Raw genomic sequence first — 17,676 nt, 5'->3', positions numbered from 1 at the left:
ATTTTAATCTTGAGATCTGCCTATAAAATTAATGTCAGTATTGGTATTTAGCCCCTTATCTAATACCGTAGATTAACATTTTCTCTTACTGGGAGTATGTACGTTAATTATGCTTTAACCAGTTTGTATACCAAGTACAGAAAAGTTACATAAATGAAAGCCATTGTTTAGATTCTAAATAATACTGAGTCTTTTATATTAGCTTTACCATTCACCAGCGGTGGACTATGTTTTTTATTAAAAATGCACATGAAAAAAAATACACATGATGTGTATCAGAAACTGGTCCTTTGCATATTTTTGTCTTCCTCTGCAGATATATGTTTTTCTTTTCCCTGCTCTTAAGGCTTTTTTTCCCTCAGACCTGTTGGGTGCTTTGGTTATCTATTTTATTAAGTTGCTCTAATGTAGGTGCTTTCTAGACAACAGATTTTGTGTTTGTGGTCTTTATCTGAGAGCAATCTTTTAGCCTTTTTCTGCTGAAATGTTTCAGACAGATGGATCAGAATGATGATTGCATTTCCCAGGACAAATCAAGCCAAAAAAGATTTAGGTCTTTGGACATATGAAAGAGCAAGAAAGTTGTTTTTAAACTAGCTGTTTCCCCTCCATAGAATGAAGGGAGTAAAGCTATACTATTTGTGAATTCTGTTTCCTTGTTTTTGTTTGTATAGAGGACTGCTAAAAATGTTATATTGCTGAATTTATTTTTGTTAATAGTGGACAGAATAGTAAAAATGGAAAGCAAAGGGAGAATTGACTTTTTTTTAGGTTGTTTATTGCTTGTTCATTTTTCAGGTTGCAAACAGACATAAATGGACCTGTGGTTTCTATTGCTTTTAGTATTCTAATTACTTAGTTTTATAATATTATATCCAGAAATTTATTGCTGAGGTTTCAAATGAGAAATTAATTTCTGATTCAGTGAGTAACTTAAAGTAACTGCTATTACGTCCTCATGATTGTAGTTCACTATCTGACAGACTGCTAATCTGCAAAATGTGGTTTCTTTTACAAGCAAATGTTAGCCAATAGCTATTAAATTAGAATAATTTGGATGTAAGAAGTGATCGAAGAGTAAACGAGTCAGAATAATCCTATTTCTGTTTTGAAGGCTAAGTCCCACACATTCAGAGTTTAGGCCTAGTCTTATTTTTATCTTAACCTTAGAGACTATGAGGTTGTAGAAAAAGCAGTGTGATTGACCTTAGTCATTTAAGAAAAAGAAGGTGTGTGTGTGTTTGCGGGGGGGGCAGGGTGGGGGGAAGGAGGGTAAACTGTTGGTATAAGGCTTAAAGGAAATAATGATGTATGTAAAATGATGAATGCAGTGATACCAAAGTATTGATATACCAGTCTCAAGCTATACAGGAAACTCTAAGGAATAAGGAGAAGAATATCAACCTTAAACTCATTTATATTCCTATATATTGTGGAAAAACCTGAAATGTTGGACAGATAGCAGTGGAATATTTAATCACTCCTTTGTTTTTGAATTTTCTTTGTAAGTATTACAGATGATCATGAACTTAATAGAAAGTTGGAAGTTCTTTTTCTGAATAGATTTAAAATGTCAAAGTATTTGGCATCAGATTATGTTTACAGAGAAAAGAAATTAAGCACTGTTTTTAGTGAAGGGTTATTTAGCAGGATCATGGTGAAGGAATGGATTCTGAGAAAGGGTTTTTATTTAAATTTAAATTTTTTCCTTTATGACAAAGGTATCACTGATACGCTTCTAATAAGCACCATGGAAATTATTTGCTTTTTAGAAACAATAAAAACTCTTTTAATGAAAGGAAGTAATTGACCTTTGCAGTTGCATGAAAGACTTAATATGCAACAAGTTTCATGGAATTAACATCAAAATTATATATGTATAATTTTCAGAAGTCTTTACCCCAAGGGAGAGTGTATGTGTCCACGGAGGATTTAATATTTACTTAATGACCTTCACAAATATAGAATGACTCTTGGTTTACAATTATGAAGACGTATTATTTCTAGATTGGTTCATGTTTTGTTTTGTTTTGTTTTGTTTTGTTTTGTTTTGTTTTGTTTTGTTTTGTTTTGTTTGGGCTTCACACCCAATGTGGGCTCAAATTCACAACCCGGAGACCAAGAGTAGCATGCTCTGCCAACTGAGCCAGCCAGGCACCCCTCTATGGTTCATTTAAATCATTTTGATTTTCCTTTTTCAGTCAAGAAGTCTGCTGTTTTTTTTCTTATTTTTCCTTTCTTTTTATTGCCCCTGTTGAGCCCAAATATCCAAAAAGAGGCACATTACAATTTTTTTCCAGCTCCGACACCTTTAGGGTTCTGAGCCATTTTGGTAAGTCCAACAATAAGTTCCTTATTTTTTGTTACCATTTCAGTACTAATGGATGTTGGTCACTGTCCAGTCCTTCCCATTTTTCTGAGAAATTGTCAGGAGGAAGAGAACATTTATTAAGCATGTACTATATGTGCTATAAAATATATTTTATGTACAGTGTACCTTTTTTTGTTAAATTTATTTATTTTGAGAGAGCACACATGCAGGGAGGGCAAGGAGGGCAGAGAGAGGAGAGAGAGGAGAGAGAGAGAGAGAGAGAGAGAGAGAGAGAGAGAAAGAGAGAATCCCAAGCAGGCTCCCCGCTGAACGCAGCGTCTGATGCGGGGCTCAAACTCCGAACCCTGAGACCATGACGTGAGCTGAATGGCGCCCCTGCACAGTGTAGGCCTCTTCACAACAGCCCACTGAAGTGGGGATTATTGCCTCTATTTTGCAAATAGTTCACCAAGTCAAGAGGTAAAAGAAATTGTACGTGGAAATTGGCTTAAGATTCATAGCTAGAATGTAAACCTAGGTCAGTTCTGTTTCTTAATGCTGCTCCGAGCTATCACAGGAACAGAAATTATTTACTAATCTCTCAATGAGAAGTCATTGTCTTGCATTTGAATATAATCCTCATCCTTAGAATACAGATAATTTTACACGGTTTTTCTTTTAATTTTTAGGAGCAAGCATAAGGAAATTTACACAGAGTACTGTGTAAATACTTTGTTCTAGATATTGTTAAAATTCTAAAATTGTGCATTTTTTAAATCTTGGGAGGAATTGAAAATATGTTAGACTCTCCTTTTGAATTTTTCTGCCCTCCTCTCCTTTCTAGGCTATGTTATTAGCCACCAGGGATGAAATCCAATTATCTCAAACCTAAGCATTTTGCAGTAACAAGCCCAAAGCAGAGAGAGAAGATCGAATAAAGCTATTAAAAGTACCAGAGAAGAAATTAAGACAAACTAGTTTTTGCTAAATTAGAGGATTATCCTCTTACTGGCAGAACTACTTCTGGACCTTTGATCTGTCATCTTATCCTGTCATGCATAGTAGATGCCCTCAATGATCTTGTTTTATTGTTTTTGGAATTGACTCAACTTACTTGACATTTAAATGAACATTTTTTTTGCGTGGTGTATTTACTTGGACTTAAGTCCAGGCCACTCAGGTCATGTTTCTGTCAGCTATTGTATATCCTCACAAAACTTACTGGCATTAGTGGCATTTAAAATTTTTTTTTAATGCTTATTTATTTTTGACAGAGGGACAAAACGTGAACAGGGAAGGGGCAGAGAGAGAGGGAGACACAGAATCTGAAGCAGGCTCCAGGCTCTGAACTGTCAGCACAGAGCCCGATGTGGGGCTCAAACTCATAAGCCATGAGATCATGACCTGAGCCGAAGTCGGACGCTTAACTGACTGAGCCACCTAGGTGCTCCTGTCATTAGTGACATTTAAAGGAGAAGAAACAATCTAAAGTAAGAAGTATTATATATTATATATTATTGGTATGCTGTCACCAAAGACATCTCAAACAAGGTAGAGCACCTTTTTCCCTCCCTTTTTTTTTTTATTGTGGTGAAATCCACATAAAACTTATTATTTTATCTATTTTAAATGTATAATTAGTGGCATTAAGTAAATCTACAATATCGTGCAACTCATTATCAATTTCCATAACTTTTTCATTATCCTAAACAGAAACTCATTAAGCAGTAACTTCCCATCATCTTTTCACTTCAGCCCCTGTAACTCCTAATCTACTTTTTGTGAAGTTACCTATTCTAGATGTTTCATATAAGTGGAATCATATGATTCCATATCATGGAATCATATGATTCCATCCATGGGTCTTGGTTATGTCTCTTAGCATGTTTTCACGTTTCTTTTATGTTGTGGCATATATCAGATTTCATTCCTTGTTAAGGCTGAATAATATTCCATTATATGTACAGACCACATTTTGTTTATCCATCGTCCATCAGTGGACACTTGGGTTGCTTCCACCTTTTTGACTTTTGTGAGTAGTGCTGCTAGGAGCATTGGTATACAAGTATGTATTTTAGTCTTTGCTCTCAGTTCTTCTGGGTAGATACCCTGGAATGGAACTGGTGAATCCTATAGTAATTACATGTTTAACTTTTTGAGAAAGTCCTGAATTGTTTTCCACAGTGGCTGCACCATTTTACATTCCACCAGCAATGCATGAGGGTTCTAGTTTGTCCACATCCTTGGCAACACTTGTTATTTTAAGATTTTTGTTGTTATTTTGATAATGATCATTTTAATGGGTGGGAGGTTGTATCTCATTATGGCTTAAAAATATATATTTTTAATATTTATTTTTGATAGAGTGCGAGGTGGGGAGGGGCAGAGAAAGAGAGCGTCAGAGGATCTGAAGTGGTATCTGTGCTGACAGCAGGGATCCCCATGCAGGGCTCAAACCCACAGACCCTGAGATCATAACCTGAGCCAGAGTCAGCCACTTAAGTCCAATGCTCAACCGAGCTGCTCAGACATTTCCTTTCATTGTGGTTTTGATTTACATTTCCGTAATGGCTGGTGATGTTGAGCACCTTTCATATGTTTATTAGCTATCTATATGGTATGTCTTATTTGGAGAAATGTCTTGTCTTAGTCCTTTGTCCATTTCTTAACTGGGTTGTTTGGTTTGTTGTTGAGTTGTAGATGAAATATCTTCAGATATTTTGGACATTAATCTCTTACCAGGTATATAATTTGCAAATATTGTTTCTCATTCTGTGGGTTGCCTTTTCACTGTCTTGAATAGTGTCTTTTGATGCAGAAAAGTTTTTAATTTTGATGAAGTCCAGTCCATCTATTTTTTCTCTTGTTGCCTGTGATTTTGCTGTCATGTCAAGAAATTGTTGCCAAAATCAGTATAACAAAGATTTTCTCCTCTGTTTTCTTTTAAGAGTTTTATAGTTTTAGCCCTATGTTTAGGTCTTTGATCCATTTTGAGTTAATTTTTATATGTGGAATAAAGTAAGGATCCAACTTCATTCTTTCTCATGTGGATATCCCGTTTTCTCAACACTATTGAAAAGACTGACCCTTCCCTTCCTGAATGGTCTGGGCATCCTTATAAACATCATTTGACCATATATGCACCAGGCAGCATTAAAAAAAATAAGATATATGACAATGTGAGCGTTTGTGTGGTGCTTCAGCATTTCTTAAAGAGAGATGAGGCTCCTTGTAATGGTACTGAATTAAATTAATAATGGAACATCAGCTGATTAGAACCTACTGTGGCTAGTGTGTAAACTGGATGCACCTTTTGAAGTTCTTAGTGTGACAGCACTGTCAAAGTTTCTTAAAAAGTTTTTGGTACAAACTAAGGAAGATAACCTATCTTAGAAAAGCCAGAGAAATTCTCATTGTCCAAAGTCATGAGAGAGGACTCAGGGCATCCTTCTTACAACTTGAAAATGTAGAACTTACATATTACCTTATTCCACATTCTCTCAAACAGATTGTCTCCATGCAAGAGAGTTTTGTGTGAATGAATGAACAGCTCTAAGTCATTGCAAGTTATTAACTTATTTATATCCTCTGACTTATTCTTGAGGGATTTATCACTTTGTGAATGGATCAGATGTATACAGTTGAAGGTTTAAGGAATATAAAAATAGGTGTGATTTTTTTTTTCTAAAAGAACTTTTAAATAGGGTTTTGTTTGTTTTTTCTGAAACAACAGAATAAGGGCTTGAGTGTTTGAACAGAGAAACTAGGGTAATAGATAAAAAGAAGAAAAACTTCCAAAAACAAATGATCCCTTTCCAAAAAAAAACTAGGATTGTGCTTCATAAAATTATTAATAAAAATAAATTGGAAAACACTCACAAACAAAACAAAAATCTAATCAGTATATATATATCATGCAGGATATCTTGCCTCCCTGTTGCCTGAGGGAGTGATAAGGCTCATTTGGATGAGTAAGTTCTATTATGTTTGTACTCAACTCAAAAAGAAGAATTGTGAAGATGAAAAGTGATACTTTAGTACTAGAGTCCAATCAGTGATTAGTATCAAGGATCCATTCAGAATAAGCTGAACTTGATGGTATCTATGGTTGAATGGGTTTGCATAACTGGAGGGTTCCTTATGTACAGTATTGACTGTAAAGCAATAAAATATACTTCTCTGTAAATCTCCAGAAGTGATTTGAGGTGACTTGCAAAATGAAACACATATAAAATGGGTCAAAAGACTACTTTTTTTTTTTTTTTTAAGTAGGCTTCACTCCCAGTGCAGAGCCTACCACATGGCTTGAACTCATGATGCTGAGATCAAAAGTCAGACACTCAACCCACTGAGCCACTCAGGCGCCCCAAAAGACTACTTTTTATAGGGGTGCCTGGGTGGCTTAAGTGTCCAACTTTGGTTCAGGTCATGATCTTGCAGTTTGTGGGTTTGAGCCCCGCATCGGGCTCTGTGCTAACAGCTCAGAGCCTGGATCCTGTTTCAGATTCTGTGTCTCCCTCTCTCTCTGCCCCTCCCCTCCTCACTCTGTCTTTCTCAAAACTAAATAATAAACATTTTTTTAAAAGACTACTTTTTATAAAAGACTGTAATAAAATATGCTTCCAAATATCCTTCATATAATCACCTTATTAGGAAAAACTTATTCCAATATTGCTATCATTTATTTTTTTTTAAGATTTAATTTTTGAGTAATCTCTTAAAAATTTGAGCGTGAGGCTCGAACTTACAACCCTGAGATCAAGAGTTGCATGCTCAACTGACTGAGCTAGGCAGGTACCCCTTCACTGTCATTTCTTAGACATTTTAGGAATTCTTTAGAAGTTTGTTTTCATAGCCAGTTTATAAACACAAGAAAACCTGCTTCATTAAGTAGTCCTCTGTTTTTTAACCCAGTTTGATCTACCGTTTTATTCACTGGTTGCTCTGAATAACTGCCACTCCCCCCCCCCCCCCCCCACCACTTTAAATTCACTTCGTCATCTGTTGATGAAAAATGTGCTACTAGGGAGGATATCTAGAACAACATGCTATAGACTCTGAAAGTAGTTTTGAAAGAATTTCAGACATGTTCTGAGTAATGATTGCATTATTGGAATAAGTATATATTGACTTGAGGAGTGATTATTTTGAATGGGAGAAGGCTAGTTTGGATGAAAAGGTTCTATTATGTTTGTTATTAAAAGGCATTATTTGGGGAGGGGTTGGGAAAAACAAAAGGCATTATTTTATGTCCCATCTCATACCATAGTTTGTTTTCATTTCATAGTTGGTTTTTGTTTGTTTCTGTTTTGGTATAGTTGTCTTCTAGAGAGAGAGAACTTAGAACTTATTTTGGAATAAGTCTACTGATCCTTAGGTAAAAATACTTGTTTTCTTTATTAGTTTGTTTCTTTAACTGAACTAAGTTATTTTTTAAAAGCTATTGTTGATGGCATCCCCACTTTCGAATTTTTTTCACATATTTACATTTCTGTTTTGTTTGGTCCAATGTCTCACCCTATGTGTTAACTCTGATTTGCTAAGAGTGTTAATATATGATAATACTAAGCCAGTACTTTCATACCAAAAGAGCAGTGCCTTTGTTACAGTAGGTTTTCTCATCAAGACTATAAGATTGGACAGCCTTAGTATAGTTAAAATATTTCTGAGCAATCCTTAATTTGGAAGGCTCTTACTATAACTTACTGCTGATAGAAGACTGTTCTAGTATCATACTGGCCTGTAAGTGGGAAGGATATTCAAGCAGTAGTTAAAAGATCACCCAAACTAGTTAATAATTCTGTATGTGCATGTGTATAACTTTTGTATAGTTGTGCAACTTCAGTATTCTTTGAAAAATTAGTTTAAAAACTTTTGATCTGATAGAAGTTATTAAATAGGAAGAGAAAACATTAGGGATGATGAAACAAGAATCCAAAATACTGATAATTGTTAAAGCTTGGATGATGATTTTAAAGCAGATCATTTAATATTCTCTGTATTTTTTTGTGTATGATTTAAAAATATTCTTTTTTTTAAATGTCACTTTATTATTTTTTTAAATGTTTATTTTTGAGAGAGAGAGACAGAACGTGAATAGGGGAGGGGCAGAGAGAAAGGGAGACACAGAATCCAAAGCAGGCTCCTCCAGGCTCTGAGCTGTCAGCACAGAGCCCTACTACGTAGGGCTCAAACTCAAGAACCTGAGATTATGACCTGAGCCAAAGTCGGATGCTTAACTGACTGAGCCACCTAGGTGCCCCTAAAAAATATTCTTAATAAAGTTAAATTAAAAGACTAAGTAGAGGAAACTGACAAAATGCCAATAAGGTGATTTTTTAAAGGTATTTGAATGTAAAGGTTTTTTATTTCCATTTGATATATACTTTTTATTTTAGGTATTACTGCTGTTTTCTTTTCCTTTCTTTTTTTCTCTTCCCTTCTCTCTCCTCTCCTCTCCTCTCCTCTCCTCTCCTCTCCTCTCCTCTCCTCTCGTCTCCTCTCCTCTCCTCCCCTCCCCTCCCCTCCCCTCCCCTCCCCTCTCCTCTCCGAGTGTGAGAGAGTGCGTGTGTGTGCAAGTGTGAGCCGGGAAGGAAGAGAGGGAGAGAGAATCCCAAGCAGGTCCCATACCCAGCATGGAGTCCGATGCTGGTCTCAATCTCACAATTGTGAGATCATGACCTGAGCAAAAATCAAGACTCAAATGTTTAACTGACTGAGCCAACCAGGTGTCCCATCTTACTGCTTTTTCTTTCTTACTTTTTCTTTTTTTTTTTTTAAGTTTATTTATTTTGAAAGAAGAGAGAGTGAGCATGAACAAGCAGGGGAGGGGCAGAGATAGAGGGAGACAGAGAATCCCAAGTAGGCTCCACGCACAGAGCCCGACGCGAGGCTTGAACTCATTGAATCTTGAGATCATGACCTGAGGTGAAACCAAGAGTCAGACACTTAACCAACTGAGCCACCCACGTGCCTCATTACTGCTTTTTCTTCAGCTTAAGGATTTCTTATACTAACTACCTCAGAAAACAAAGGACTATTTCTGCAACCAAGTATGCTTTTGAAGTGGTGTATGTTAGGAAAGAATTTTAAAAGAATAATACTCCAGGGACACCTGGGTGGCTCAGTCGGTGAAGCATCCCGCTCCTGGTTTCAGCTCAGGTCATGATCTTATGGTTTGTGATAGGCCCCACATCAATCTCTGCGCTGCCAGGAGCCTGCTTGGGATTCTCTCTCTCCCTCTCTGCCCCTCCACCATGCACATGCTTGCTGTCTCTCAAAATAAATAAACATTCTTTAAAAGAAAGAAGACAGAGACAGAGAAAGAAAGAAAAGAAAAAAGAAAACTCCAGTGCATAATCTTAGTTGTAGATAAAAGCTCTTTGTATTGAGATTAAATACCCTCAAGACTATTCTTTTTAGATACATACTTATATGTTACCTGTTTTAGATTTATATATTACTTTTAAGCATCTCTATTTTACATATATGAGTCTACACTTAATTTCCAAATTTTGATTCCCTTTATGTCATTTCACTATCCCAGTTGGTGTTTCCATTAATTTAATTTTTTAATTTTTATTTTTTTAACATTTATTTATTTTTGAGAGAGAGAGACAGAGTGCAAGCAGGGGAGGGGCAGAGAGAGAGGGAGACACAGAATCTGAAGCAGGCTCCAGGCTCTGAGCTGTCAGCACGGAGCCAGACATGGGGCTCGAACTCACAAAATGTGAGATCATGACCGGAGATGAAGTTGGATGTTTAACCAACTGAGCCACCCAGGCGCCCCGTGTTTTCACTAATTTTAAATTAATCTTTCTGAATTGCAATAATGTGTGGTTGGTTCCTAGGTCATTAGGAGATTTAAAAGATTGTTTAATAAAATCCAGTTCCATCTTCTCCATTACAAGGTGAGTGATAGAAATAATCACTTATCAGTGTTTATGATCTTTTCATTGTCAATCATAAAAGTATTCAAATGTAAATCAGGTTATTATTTGGAATAGTGTCTTATGTTAGTTGCATCAGTAAAATTACTAAAATCTTACTTAACAAATATTGCCTGCTGTTTTCAACAAGTATAAACTTGTTTCAAGAGTCTTAACATTAACTACATTGGAATTAGAATTTTAAAAACATTTAAAAGGAGGGGTGCCTGGTGGCTCAGTCGGTTAAGCTTCCAACTTTGGTTCAGGTCACGATCTGTAGGTTTGAGCCCCGTGTTGGGCTTTGTGCTGACAGCTCAGAGCCTGGAGCTTGCTTCGGATTCTGTGTCTCCCTCTCCCTCCCCCTTCCCCTCCCTCTCCCACAAAATAAAAAACACTAAAAGAAACTTTATTTTTTAATTTAAAAGGAGTCTTAACATAATAGTTAACTTTTGATTCATCTCTTTTCTGCTTATACAGTCTCTGAATGTTTGCTTTATCATTGGGTTAATGGTCACTGAGAAAAGAACCAGATGATAATGGAGGCATGCTATGTAATGAAAATTTAAGGTTAAGCCTTGTGGATAAAAACCTACTGGGTCAGAGAACTCTTAATAGTGGGGGTTACCTAGGCCAGGCAGATCATGAGGTGATTGTAATTCTTTCAGTCATTGGGAACATTTGTTTAGTTTGACAGCCATGGGACGGAATCAGATTCAGGTAATTACAGTTCTTCTGGCATAATTGTTACGGCACTGTGGTAGAGACCAAATTAAGTGCCTAAAGTTTCCTTTGTTTCCTAAGGTTTTTATCCACCCTCTCAATTTTTCTTTGAGATGAATAGAATAACAGGATTATTTAGGATACCCTGTGGTTATTGAAGAATGAATTTATTTCCGTCCGGATTTACAATTCAGTAAGTACCTAAATTCTCTTTACTTCAAGACTCTTAAGAGGATACTCAAAACATTTCAGTTAGGTGGGAGAACTTATTCGGAAGTATCTGACCTAAAGTGTATGCTAGACTTTGCGCACTTTTTGCCCATGGACCCAGTTGAGACCTCAGACCATAGTTGGCTCAACTAGTTTGTTGTTTTTTTAAATTGAGTCAGTAGTTAAAAATGGAGAAGTAAAAATTCAGGCTGGCTGTTATCACAGAATTGGCAACATTTGGCTGAGTATGAGTAGCTATTTTGCCCTTTAGGCAAGACATGCACCAACACTTAGCCCATTTTCACAACAGTTGAACACTGATATAAGTGATATATATCTGACAATGATACAGACTGATATAGATAAATTACCTGGATCTGAGTCTTGGAAAGTTTGTCTGGTGAACTTTATAGTACCTGGAGATACTGGTTATAAAAATGAAGTGTCTGTTTAAGCCTGAATAAGTCACACATAGATTTTAAGAAGACTTCCTGGGTTGGGTTAATTGGCCCCTTCTCTGTCCCTTTTTACCTCCCTAGCCACATTATGGTATTGATCTTCTGAAATTGATTATAAGTACCTAATTATATATCCCTGTAGTTCACTTTGAGCTCCTTTAGGCCAAGGACCATGAGTTGTTTTTTGTTCTTAGTATCTAGTACCTGGTACGCAGTGGGCATCCAAATGTTTGTTACATTACTGTAACTTTAGTACAGGCGTTTTTGTTTTGTTTTAGTAAAGGGGTTTGAGTGGGATGAACTGTTCTTATTTTGGGGAAAAATTATGTAAAAACTGTTTCAGTTTTAAAATTATAAGTAGCTCCTTTGGTTAAGGAGGGTTTTTCAGGTTATTATCTCAAAATTTCAGTTTTTCTGTTTTAAATTGAAAACCCTACTTTCCACATGGTAACTACATTTATCATGGTGAGCACTGCATAATGTGTAGATGTTGTGCACCGGCCACTGACATAACATTGTATGTCAATTATACTTCAATAATAAAAATTAGAGTAAAGAATACTCTAAATACACATGCCTGCTAAGTGAACAAGCTCTTAGAAGGAAAAAAAATGGAATTAGGGAATTTTTTCATTTTGTTTTAAAATAAACATTCTTCTAATACTCTTAATTTTTTAAACAAATCTTTTGCTTACCATTTAATTTTACTTTCCCAGTGACTTGAAATTGGCAGGCTTCCAAACTCCCCTTGTGTGTTTATCTACGTTTTTAGCTATTTGGGAGTTGGTTTCATTTTATATTACTAAAAGTGTTGGATGGTGCCTAGCTTTTGTATTTTAAGTAAATTAAAATTGAGGTCATTTTTAGAAATTTTCAATATCTTTTAAAGATCATTTGTGATCTCTTGGATTAGAGATAGAAATTTCTACTCTATGTTATTACCTTAGGGTTTTCAAATAGTTTTGAAAAGTGGAAAAAGTCCTCTGATGTTTATATGAGATTTGGGAAGGTTTTATCTAAAGTTTCCTGATGAAAACGTGAATTAATTTGCCTTTTCTAGTTTTGGTCTCAGAGAACCAACATTGCATAGCCTAAATAGAGAATGTTGATATTAATCACATTTACGGCATAAAAGCAAGTAACTATTCTTGGGTGGTTGGGTTGGATATTTGTTTTTCATAGTGATTGGTGGTGGTGGTTTCTGTTAGTTTTAATGTTTGTAAGACTTTTAGACATTCTATTTGGTCATTTTTGCTGTTTTATTTAGTACCATCTTCCTTTCCCGAAAAAGTTGGGAGGAGTCAAACCATATGTAAATGTCTCTAGGGAAAATGACTCCCTATAAAGTTAAACATAATGAATATCTTAAAAGTGTCAATATTTTGTATGTATCTTCAAGTCATTTCTTTGACTAAACTAGGTAGTTTCTCTAACTTTATGAAAGTAGAGCAATATGACTGTGCTTACTGAAGGCAAATATCCACTGAAAGAATCAAAATAAAGTTTTCCTTCTGTCCCACATTTAGACATCTAGTTAGATTTTTAGCAGCGTGACGTTGGTTCTTGTCTGTATCAAGATGGCAAATGTAGGTGTTGGAAGGGTAGAAAAGTAGGTAGTTAGGTACAAGTAGACTTACTTTAGGTACTTAACAGCAAGGTGAAACTGCTCTGGTTTATTCTTGTTTCCTCATTTAGCTTGTTTTACTTACTGTAGTTCAGTTTTAAACAGTTTACCAGCTGCATTTAGTTTCTATCATGTAAACCTGAAATGTGCTAGAGAAAATAAACTAAAACAAAATAGATTTATTTTTCTGTTTATCTTTTAACTTAACATTTCAGGATCAGACTTGGTACTCCAGGCTCAGGGTGTCAGAAAAGGTAAATAATGCACAGTATTTAGACTGATCTTCAGTACCCTTCTTTTGTTACGGCCATTTAGACAAATTCTAGTGATGGTCAGAGGCTTCTAAATAGGAGGACAGTAACTCCTGTAAATACCAATATCCAAATGGTGTCTCTCTGTTCCAGCCCATCGCAACAGTTTTAAAACCAGTTTTTGTTTTGTTTTTGTTTTTGTTTTTGTTTTGTTTTGTTTTGTTTTGTTGCTTTGTTTTGTTTTTTTAACAGGAGAGCCAGTGTAACTCCTTCAAGACTGGAGTGACACTCTACATCTGCATCTGCCTCGTGTGAGTTCTCATTTTGGCAGCAGCACTCTGCTAGGCTGGAACCTCTCTAGAGGTTTGCCCTTCCTTTTCCTAAAATCTGTAAACTATACACAGTGTGTCTTGGTGGCAAAGGTAAAAAGTGCATGAGAATTTTAGACTTCCTTGCAGAAAGATTTTGGCTCATTTCAAAGAAATGGTCTCCTCTAACATAGGTTCTATCTTGTATGAACAACATTTCCTCAAAACAGAGCCCATAACTTTGATCCCCACAACATACAGTTGATATTTTTTGGAGAACTGTTTTTTTCCTTACAGACTATGGAGTAAAGAATATCTTTAAATGCACTCAGTAGCTTCAGCTTTCAAAGCTTTGGTTGTTCTCTTTATAGTCTAGTTACGTAACCTGAGAACACCGTGTGCTGCCCTAGTGGCTCAGGCAGTCCTCTTTTTTGGACTCTGGCCCTTGAAAGAACTTCTTCTTTGTCTTTGAACATTGGGTAAATTAGGATAGGCCTGAGGACTTTCTCGAAGAAGAAATAAGCAGTGAATGTGTGAGGTTATGTTTACTCTGAATCTGTTGGCTGCGTTTTGAAAGTCGTAAGAATTGAGTTTGAAGCTATGCATCACTTACCAGTTTGGGGAGAGAAATTGAAGTTAGAGCGTTTGCAGCTGTGGAGAGGCATAGAGCTGCACAGTGTGAGGCCATATATATGGTTCCCCACATATATCAAGGCTGACTTTAAAGGGCATGGTCATTAAAAAAGGGAGTTTTGCTTCTATTTATTTATTTTTCAAGGAATGGTGATACTTTGCAGGCTTTAGGACTAGTCATTTTTGCTACCAGGTCAGAACAAATTGTGATTAATTCCCAAGGGACACTTAGAACAAAACATCTAACCTTCTGCTCTGTGCAGCTACAGTCTGCTTTTCCAACCCTGGTTGTACTGTATAGTGCTCTAGCAGATGATTTAATGACCTGGGAATTTGTGTTACTGAAATGATTATCCGGGAAGCTTATGAGAAAATGTCAATAGCTTGTAGGTCTTCCTGATTAATATAGAGCTCAGTGAAATAGATAAGTGTTGTCAAAGTGGAACTTGAACTCTCTTTGCTAAATCCATTCCCACCTGTGATTAGAGCAGTTTGTTTTGGACTAGGTGAAAGAAATTGGAGGGAGGACAGTGTATTTCAACACCTAGGCTTAAGTTTTGATGGCCTATGTAATCTAGAAATTCATGTTTAACAGTGGTATAATACCTTGCCACAAAGAGCTTTGGATGAGAGTGAGGGAGACTTAAGTTCTGCCTTAAGCTTTTATTTGTGCTTGCTATGTATGTAACTTCTGGTCAGCAAATGGGGAAAATACATTGTATTTTTGGAAAGTACCCTAAACTCATTGAGTAAAAGGGAATTTAAAGTATTTGTTTCTGTAGGTGGAATTACTAGAAAGTTACCTCAGTTGAACACTTGGGAGGTTCTGCCCTGGAATAAACATAAGTGTGGCAAGTGTGTAGTGTTTTATTATCTGCTGTTCTAGGGTTTGTGCTGACAAAATGGGGATTTGAGATATCTCCCTCCTCCCTCCACTCCTCACCCATCCCCGGGTCTTTTTTCCTTCACTAAAAGTTCTGAAAAAATGGATTTGGGTTTTGATCCAAAGTGTCTCCCTAAACACGGGTTTTAATCACCATTACTCCCTCCCTCTATAATTACCTGATGTCTAACTAGGGAAAATATCTCATTTAGGGCTGAGCATGCATGAGTGGAGGTGATTAAGGTTTCCCCCCCTCCCATTCTTATGGCATAGCTAGCAAATTATCCTTCTGAAAAAATTAATAATTGAAAATATTTTATATGGGCCAAATCCTATAAGAATGAATGTCAGTGGATTATCCACATTACTTAGCTATACTGGAATTTTGTTTCATTAAATATTGTTTGAAATAAGTAGGACTTTGTTAGGATTGAGAAACAGTTTTTGTTTTATGGAAATTTTGTTAAAATGAGATTTACTCTCAGTTGGGGTGGAAGCACGGTGTTGGGTGAGAGATATTATATTCTGAAAATAATTCAAACTGACATCAGTCAATACTTCTTTTCTGGTTTTATTATAGCACACCAGCTCTTACCCTTTTAGTGTGTATGAATATATAAGCACTTCTTTTACCACAGTGTACATCATCTAGATTTAAGAATTCCACCCTCAAGGATTCCAAAAGGGTTTGGTTTTTGTTTTTTGGGTTTTTGTTTTTGTTTTGTGGGGTTTTTTGTTTGTTTGTTTGTTTTGTTTGCTTTTTTGGTTTTTTTGGTGGGGGAAGGTGATGATGGGGCTGGAGTTGAACAGAGAAAAGTACATAGCCAGTCTTGAGAATATTAGTATTAGCATTGTTTTTACCCCTGAAACAACAGAAGAAATGACAGCTTCTTTTGGCATTGTTCTGATGAGACTCAAGGGCCTCCTTCTCCTAAGGGCCTTAAAACATTTAGGCTTTTTAAATATGACAAATGTTTATTAAAGGAGTTTGAAAGCTCACCTGCTTTTTCTTTATATTTCAACTTAATTTAAAAATAATAGGTATACACATTAATATTTACAAGTTTTTAAAAAGTACAGAAAGGTACATACATGAAAGTATACTTTCTTCCCCATCTCTTAGCCACTCAGTTCCCTTCTGTGGAAGTGACAAGTATTACTGATTTCTTTTATGTAGTTCCAGAAATATTCTAAAAGATTGATTTTGGCAAGGAAAAGTTGAATACTACTCATTAAGATATTAGCACTAATTTGGATCGGTAGACTAATTGCAGTGAAAAATCAGTTTGAGCCATAGGCTGTGTATTAATTGTGGGTAGAATAATAATAATAATAATAATAATAATAGCATTATTATGAGATAAAAATGGATTTTTTTGCCTCATTTGGCATTTAGCAAGATTGCAGGTCTATTAATTTTTGTCTTTAATATAGCTTACCCTCTCCTAGAGACTGGTGGGAGGATCCTTACCTAAATATTGCATTTGGAGGAAACCTATTTAAAGGGGCAATGTTTTCTTTATACTGAATTGCATTGATGATTCTAAAAAGTTTTTTCATTATAGAATAAGATTTCAGAGATAGGTAATAGTAGGGAGAAACTCCCATATTCTGAAATCTATCTTATTTCGCCTGTAACAAACTCAGTAGGCTTCTTTGGCAGATAAGGATATATATCCTATACATATACTTGCACATACCCATCCTTCCATAAATTTCATAAAATGAGTCCTAATTCTTTTTTTAATGTATATTTCCAGTCTTACTGAGAAATAGACATACATCACTGTACAAACTTAAGGCATACAGCACAGTGGTTTGATTTATATATATTGTGAAATGATTACCAAAATAGGTTCAGCTAATACTCATCTTCTCATATAGATAGAATAAAAAGAAAAGAAAGAATAAAGAAAAAAATTTGTTTCTCCTTGTGGTGAGAACTCTTAGGATTTGCTCTCTTAACAGATTTCTTATATATCATACAGTGGTATTAGCTGAAGTCCTCAATGTTGTCCATTATATCTCTACTACTTATTTATCATATAAATGGAAGTTTGTACCTTTTGACCACTTTCCTCCAATTCTCCCCCCTGATCCCTAGTCATAATTCTTTAATATCTGATTTCCAGTCCACATTCAGATTTCCGTAATTGTCTCAGACATGTCTTTTTATGGTTGATATTGCAGCAATAAGTTGTAAAATGCAATTAAAAATTTTTTTAATGTTTATTTTTGAGAGAGAGAGAGTGTATGAGCAGGGGAGGTGCAGAGAGAGAGGGAGACACAGAATCTGAAGCAGGCTCCAGGCTCTGAGCTGTCAGTACAGAGCCTGACGTGGGGCTCAAAC

The 17,676-nt window shown here is 35.9% G+C and overlaps 1 protein-coding gene across 8 annotated transcripts in view; it reads left to right on the top strand.

The window, feature by feature from the left end:
* Positions 1-17,676, top strand: part of NT5C2 (5'-nucleotidase, cytosolic II) — a 146,684-nt gene that overhangs the window by 109,875 nt on the left and 19,133 nt on the right. Inside the window, exon 1 of one of the 8 annotated variants that reach the window (XM_053207781.1) lies at positions 13,795-13,813. The exons of the other annotated variants lie outside the window; for them this stretch is intronic. The gene's annotated coding sequence lies outside the window, so the exon portion shown is untranslated. Of the gene's footprint in view, positions 1-13,794; positions 13,814-17,676 lie in introns of those variants that run through there. 8 annotated transcript variants of the gene reach the window in all.

The sequence above is a fragment of the Acinonyx jubatus genome, chromosome D2, assembly GCF_027475565.1.
Source record: "Acinonyx jubatus isolate Ajub_Pintada_27869175 chromosome D2, VMU_Ajub_asm_v1.0, whole genome shotgun sequence".
NCBI lineage: Eukaryota > Metazoa > Chordata > Mammalia > Carnivora > Felidae > Acinonyx > Acinonyx jubatus.
Note: the sequence above shows the minus strand (reverse complement) of the source record. Positions and strands in the feature narration are given on the sequence as shown.